Source organism: Rutidosis leptorrhynchoides, chromosome 6 (assembly GCF_046630445.1).
Source record: "Rutidosis leptorrhynchoides isolate AG116_Rl617_1_P2 chromosome 6, CSIRO_AGI_Rlap_v1, whole genome shotgun sequence".
NCBI lineage: Eukaryota > Viridiplantae > Streptophyta > Magnoliopsida > Asterales > Asteraceae > Rutidosis > Rutidosis leptorrhynchoides.
Genome location: NC_092338.1, coordinates 93,337,416 through 93,343,415, shown reverse-complemented (window position 1 = coordinate 93,343,415; position 6,000 = coordinate 93,337,416).

The following is a 6,000-nucleotide window of genomic DNA, read 5'->3' as shown; positions in this document are numbered from 1 at the left end:
TACAATAAAACAATTATGCTTATTTAAACTTCCGTAATCATGATGTTTAACGTTTTGATTTTAATTAATTGTTACTCGGGTTAATTGTCCTTTGTCATGGTTTATTTGATACCTATCTGGTTTTTATCCATAATAGTCCATCGGTCATAAATATAAAGTGCGAGTGTCCTCGTCAAATTACCCTTATACCCGAAGTCAAATATTCCAACTAATTAAGGATTTAAACTGTGACGCAGTTATCACTTCTGTCAACAATTACACCAGTTATCACTGTATGTAATCTACCCCTGTTTTGATTAGATATGAATATTAATTTACCCACTTGATCAGTTTGAATAATCAATTACCCAACCCGAATAATTAATTAAATGATTATAATAGATTCCATATGAACGTCACTAAATAGGACAACCATAATCATTATTAATTATTAGGATAATTAATTTGAAGATAGGTTCGACAGACTCCAATGAGTTGTCACTCAATTAGACAATACCCCCCATCTATTAATAGTCAATAGTCCAATTTCCACAAGTGTCGGTCTTTTGCCCAAACCTTAATTATGGTACAAAATCCAATAACCCCGTCTTAATATTTAGTCAAACATCACGATTACTTCGGCTTTAAATAAGCATAATAACGATTTAGCTACTAGACATTAAATTAAAAAGGAAAGACATAACTTACAGTGGGTATTAATATCGTAGTATTACACGGGCAGAGTCTTGACTTAAAACCCGTAAATCATTTGTTACAATACTAAACTAAATCATAATTATTAAAATTATAATTAAAATTATAATTATTTATTTATGTTATATGTTTACAGAGAAGGAAAAGAAAAAGATGTGTTTGAGTTCGTGCATAAACTGCCTTTTTATAGGCATTTGGCCAGATTTTTACTGCCATGCGACTCGCATGGGTTTATGCCTATTTGCCATGCGACTCGCATGGCCACGCTGGACAGCTCACATATCTTTTGTCTTCTTGTTCGTCGACATATTTATTAAATATATATAAAATATAAATAATTTTAATAATTATTTATATATTATATTATATTTATGTGCATAGTAGACTAGATATTTTTGGTCCATTGCGTCGGGCGTTTCTTCTTGGCTCGGGTCCCGGTTCCGGATTTTCGGACGTCCTTTCGTACTATTTTATATCGTGTACTTTGCGTTCCGCAACCTGTACTCTTGTCATTTTTAGACGTTCTTCATCAATAATTTGAACCTTTTTATTTGTATCTTGTATATTTGAGCTTTTTGGACCTTTGTGTCTTTAATTCGTCGTTTTCGCCTTTTGTCTTCGCACTTATTTAATATAAACGAATATCACTTGAAAATGGAACAATTGCAACTAAAATCTTGTCTTTCTTGGGGGATAATGGTATGAAATATATGTTCCTTTTTAGCCTTATCAATTATGTAATCTCTAATGTTTTAGAGATTATGTATTCTAGTTCTAACGGTAAATCAAATGAGATTAATATTATATTAACTCATTAAATTCATGATTACATCTGAAGAAAATATATATGGAAGTATATTTTCATAAAGATTGTAATTAAAAATTCTTTTGTACAAACTGCTAATGGTGAAAATATTTTAACGGGTAGGTAATACCCAAGGAATATTTAGATTCCACATTAATAAGTTACACTGTACATTCTTTGAATCTGATTCAACAGTCATTTACTATCCTACTTACAACCACAGATATACATATCCATTCACCGCAGAATAACCATTTTCATTCAATTTTAAATTTGGATTTTGACTTATCAGAATCCAACAAGTGGCATAATGAAGAAAAACATTTGACAAAATAAAATTTGTTAGAAACAGACAAATTAACTATGAGAAATTTTGTTAAGAATCCACGCTAACTGTTCCTAGCTAACTGATTACATTTTATTTATCGCAATTTAATTATCGCAATTTATATTCTCGCAATTTTATTTATCGTCATTTAATTTCTGTTATTTATTTTATGCACTTTAAATATCGGGACACGTATACAAGGTTTTGACATATCATATCGATGCATCTATATATATTATTTGGAATAACCATAGACACTCTATGTGCAGTAATGATTGAGTTAGCTATACAGGGTTAAGGTTGATTCTATAATAATATATATACTTTGAGTTGTGATCGAGTCTGAGACATGTATACAATGGGTCACGATACGTATTAATTAATTCGATTATTATATATTAAACTATATATGAATTATTGGATTACTAATTGTGGACTGCCAATATTGGACAATTAAAATGAATTAAAATATTGATTATAACATATGAAACTAAACAATTCTTTAAGTTTGCCACTTGATTTCATCTTAAACCTCATTTGTATCTTGACGACTACAATCTGCGTTCAAACCTTTCATAATCCTTGAAAACACCTCAATCGGTAGGATGAACCAAGCGCACTTCATCTACGGAAGAAAAGATTGATGCATATAGTTATGTACTTGAAAACACTCAGAACCTGAGTAAACGTTTAACACATATCTGTGCTAGCTAGGGATGGCAATGGATCATATATGGATCGGGTGAGGCCGTATCCATATCCATATCCATTTATTCTTTTTTAGTTTTCATCCATCCATATCCGTCGGGTGAAGCGGGTTAATGGATAATTATCCATATCCGTTTAAATTTATCTTATTTTTAACAATTATAAGCGGTGGTTCATTATATACGATCAAAAGTAAAAAAAATTTAATAGTTTATTTTACTAATCTATATAACAAATATTCAATAAATAGCCTATTAAATGTGTAAAGATATCAACATGTAAGTTGCTTACTTTTAGTTACATGGAATCACATTTAAACCATCAAAGTATGATAAATACATTTAAATTAAACAAAACAAAATGTAAGAATAAAGTTATATTTTTAGAAAAAATATAACGAAAGATGAATATGAATATAATTAATGAAATATCACTACATAAATGATACTAATTTGAGTGATAAATTTATATATTTAATTATTTCGGGTGGAAGAGGGTTCATCCTTGGATGAAATTTTTTCATCCATATCCATTTAGATCGTCCATATCCACGAATAATCGGGTGGATCGGATGGATATCCACTGGATCGGGTATCCATTGCCATCCCTAGTGCTAGCTCCTTTGACGTTGTTATTACCGAAAATGACTTTACAATCTCTCTCCAAATTAGCCAATTTTGTCACAGCTCCAGCAAATTAACTTCGACTTTCATTCGAATAAACCTTATTATAAAGATTACCCCTTCATTATTGTTACCGGAGAACCTGTTATATTCCATCACATTACCATCAGCGTTTAATCATCTACAAACATAATTCTCTTGAAACCATCTCGGATTGATAACCGATGATTCAGATATGGTAGCATTAAATGCAGAGGAAACAGCAAAATCGTAGATGGTCTAAACGGCTAAAAGTTTGATAATAAAGAATGGAATGTTGGGAACGCTCGATAGAAAATTGGTACTGAGAAAAAAAACAGATTGAGCTAACCATGAAGGAGACTCTGAACAAATCACAAGGACTAAACTTGTACATAAAGAATCCTGATGATTCTGTTTCTGATGAAATCTTTAGCGAATACCTTGCTCCTTAATCTCTCTAAATCATCGTGAATGAATTTCTTCATCACAATTTGATTCTAAAATTCTAAGATATTATCATATCTTTCATGATAAATATCCTCAATATTTCTGAAGATATCTTCATAAATATTCTCGTCCGATATTAATTATCTCTCTGCGCTATCTGTGATATATCATAAAAAGAAACTATTTTAGTTTCTAAATTCTGAAAAGAAAAGAAAAATCGAACTTAAATTATGAATGTTTTTGAAGTAATGTTGGGAACTGATGCATGAGTTAGTATAATATAATGACACTTGATCAACGTGATTATATTACAGTAAGTCATACTGAGTTTTTTAATGAAACAAGATGATTCACAGATCATAACGTCATCATGTGCCATGTTACACGACTCTTACATTCTACTAAATCCCTAAACGAAATTAAGAACATATTTTCTTGATAATTCTATCTTTTCCAGTGACCTCTGATAATTTGGCAAATGTTTTGGAATTATGAATTGAAGTATAAAAGATGAGAGTTGTGAAAATAAAGGGAACGAAAGAAGTAGATTTATAGTGAAATATCCGACAGAGCAATCGAAATAGATCATCGCATTTAACCAAAGAGGATTCTAAATTTCCTAAGAATCAAATGTTATTACGAAGATTTCCTCTAAATCCCTTGAATTCCGGAAATTAACCGTGACTACGTCACCGGTTAAGACGAACATGCAATTATTCATTTGACTCTTTTGTGATAGCTTCATTCGTACTCTTCGAATAATCGAATTATTTTATCTTTATTACTCAATGGTGTTAAAACTCTAATTTCCAACTCATATGAGTCATGAAAACATATTTATTGTTAGCAATGACCATTCCAATCAAATTTCGGGACAAAATTTCTTTAACGGGTAGGCACTGTGACGACCCGGAAAATTCCGACCAAATTTAAACTTAATCTTTATATGATTTCGACACGATAAGCAAAGTCTGTTATGTTGCGTCTCAAAATTTTTGAACTATTTTCATATATGCAGTTACCCTTTGTCTATTCCCGACGATTCACGAACAAGTGGTTGTAACTAAATATGTATATATATAAATGAAAGTATATAAATTATAATTTGAAATTTTAAAATATAATTTAAACATTAAAATTAAATATGTAAAATAAGACATAAAATAATTAAGTTGTACCTAAAATGAATTTATATTAAATATATGATTTCTATAGGTAATTATTATTATATACATATTATAATATATATATATATATATATATATATATATATATATATATATATATATATATATATATATATAATTCATAAATAATAAAGAATCAATAAAAGTTATTATATAATATAACATATGATTAGTAAATATTATATGATTAATAATATATAATGTTAATATATGTAATTACAAGTTAAAAATATAGTTGTTATATTAATATCATTATTGTTTTCATTATTATTATTAATATTAATATTAATATTAAAATCTTTATTAATTATATTATTAGTTTCAATATATAATTTATAAATATATGGACATTTATACAATTAATTTGTTATATTACTAATATTATTGATATCATAATTAGTAGAAAAATTATGAATTTAGCTACTATTATGATTATTATTATTATTATTATTATTATTATTATTATTATTATTATTATTTTATCATTAAAAATCATTATTGATATTATAAATATTAATATAAAGAATAATACAATTTATTATTATTATCATTAGTAATATCATTTATAACATTGTTATTAATAATTATTATTATCATTATTGTTAAGATCAAGGTTGTAAAAGACGTGAGACGGGGTCGAGACGGTCGGGTCCTAAAAAGGTCGAGACGTTCGAGACGGGGTCCAGACGGGGGTCGAGACGGATGTTGACCAGAGTTGACTTTTAATTATATAAGTATATAAATGTATATACGTGTACATATTTTAAAGCCAAAAACTTTAATTGACTAATTTATACCTATAATCGCTATTACCGTTAATATAATACAAAAAATTCAAACTAAAATATGACAAATTTGACCGATTTAACCGACTTTCTAACTTTTCCGAATTTTAAGAGACTTTGACATGATTTTTTTCAACTTTGACCCGAATTTTGACCGTTGACTGTCATATTAGACGTTTTTTTGGAGACGGGACGGGCTAGTCACCAAACCGTCGCAACGGGCGTCGCAACGGCTTTAGACGGGGTGTTTTGCAACAGAGGTTAAGATTATTATTATTATTATCATAGACACTAACTAACACTTTTATAAGTCAAAAACACCAAAAACATAAAATCCAGTGTTTTTAGAAAGTTACCCAAATGAGATGATGTTGGTATGGATTCGAAGAGGAAGATGCAAGGA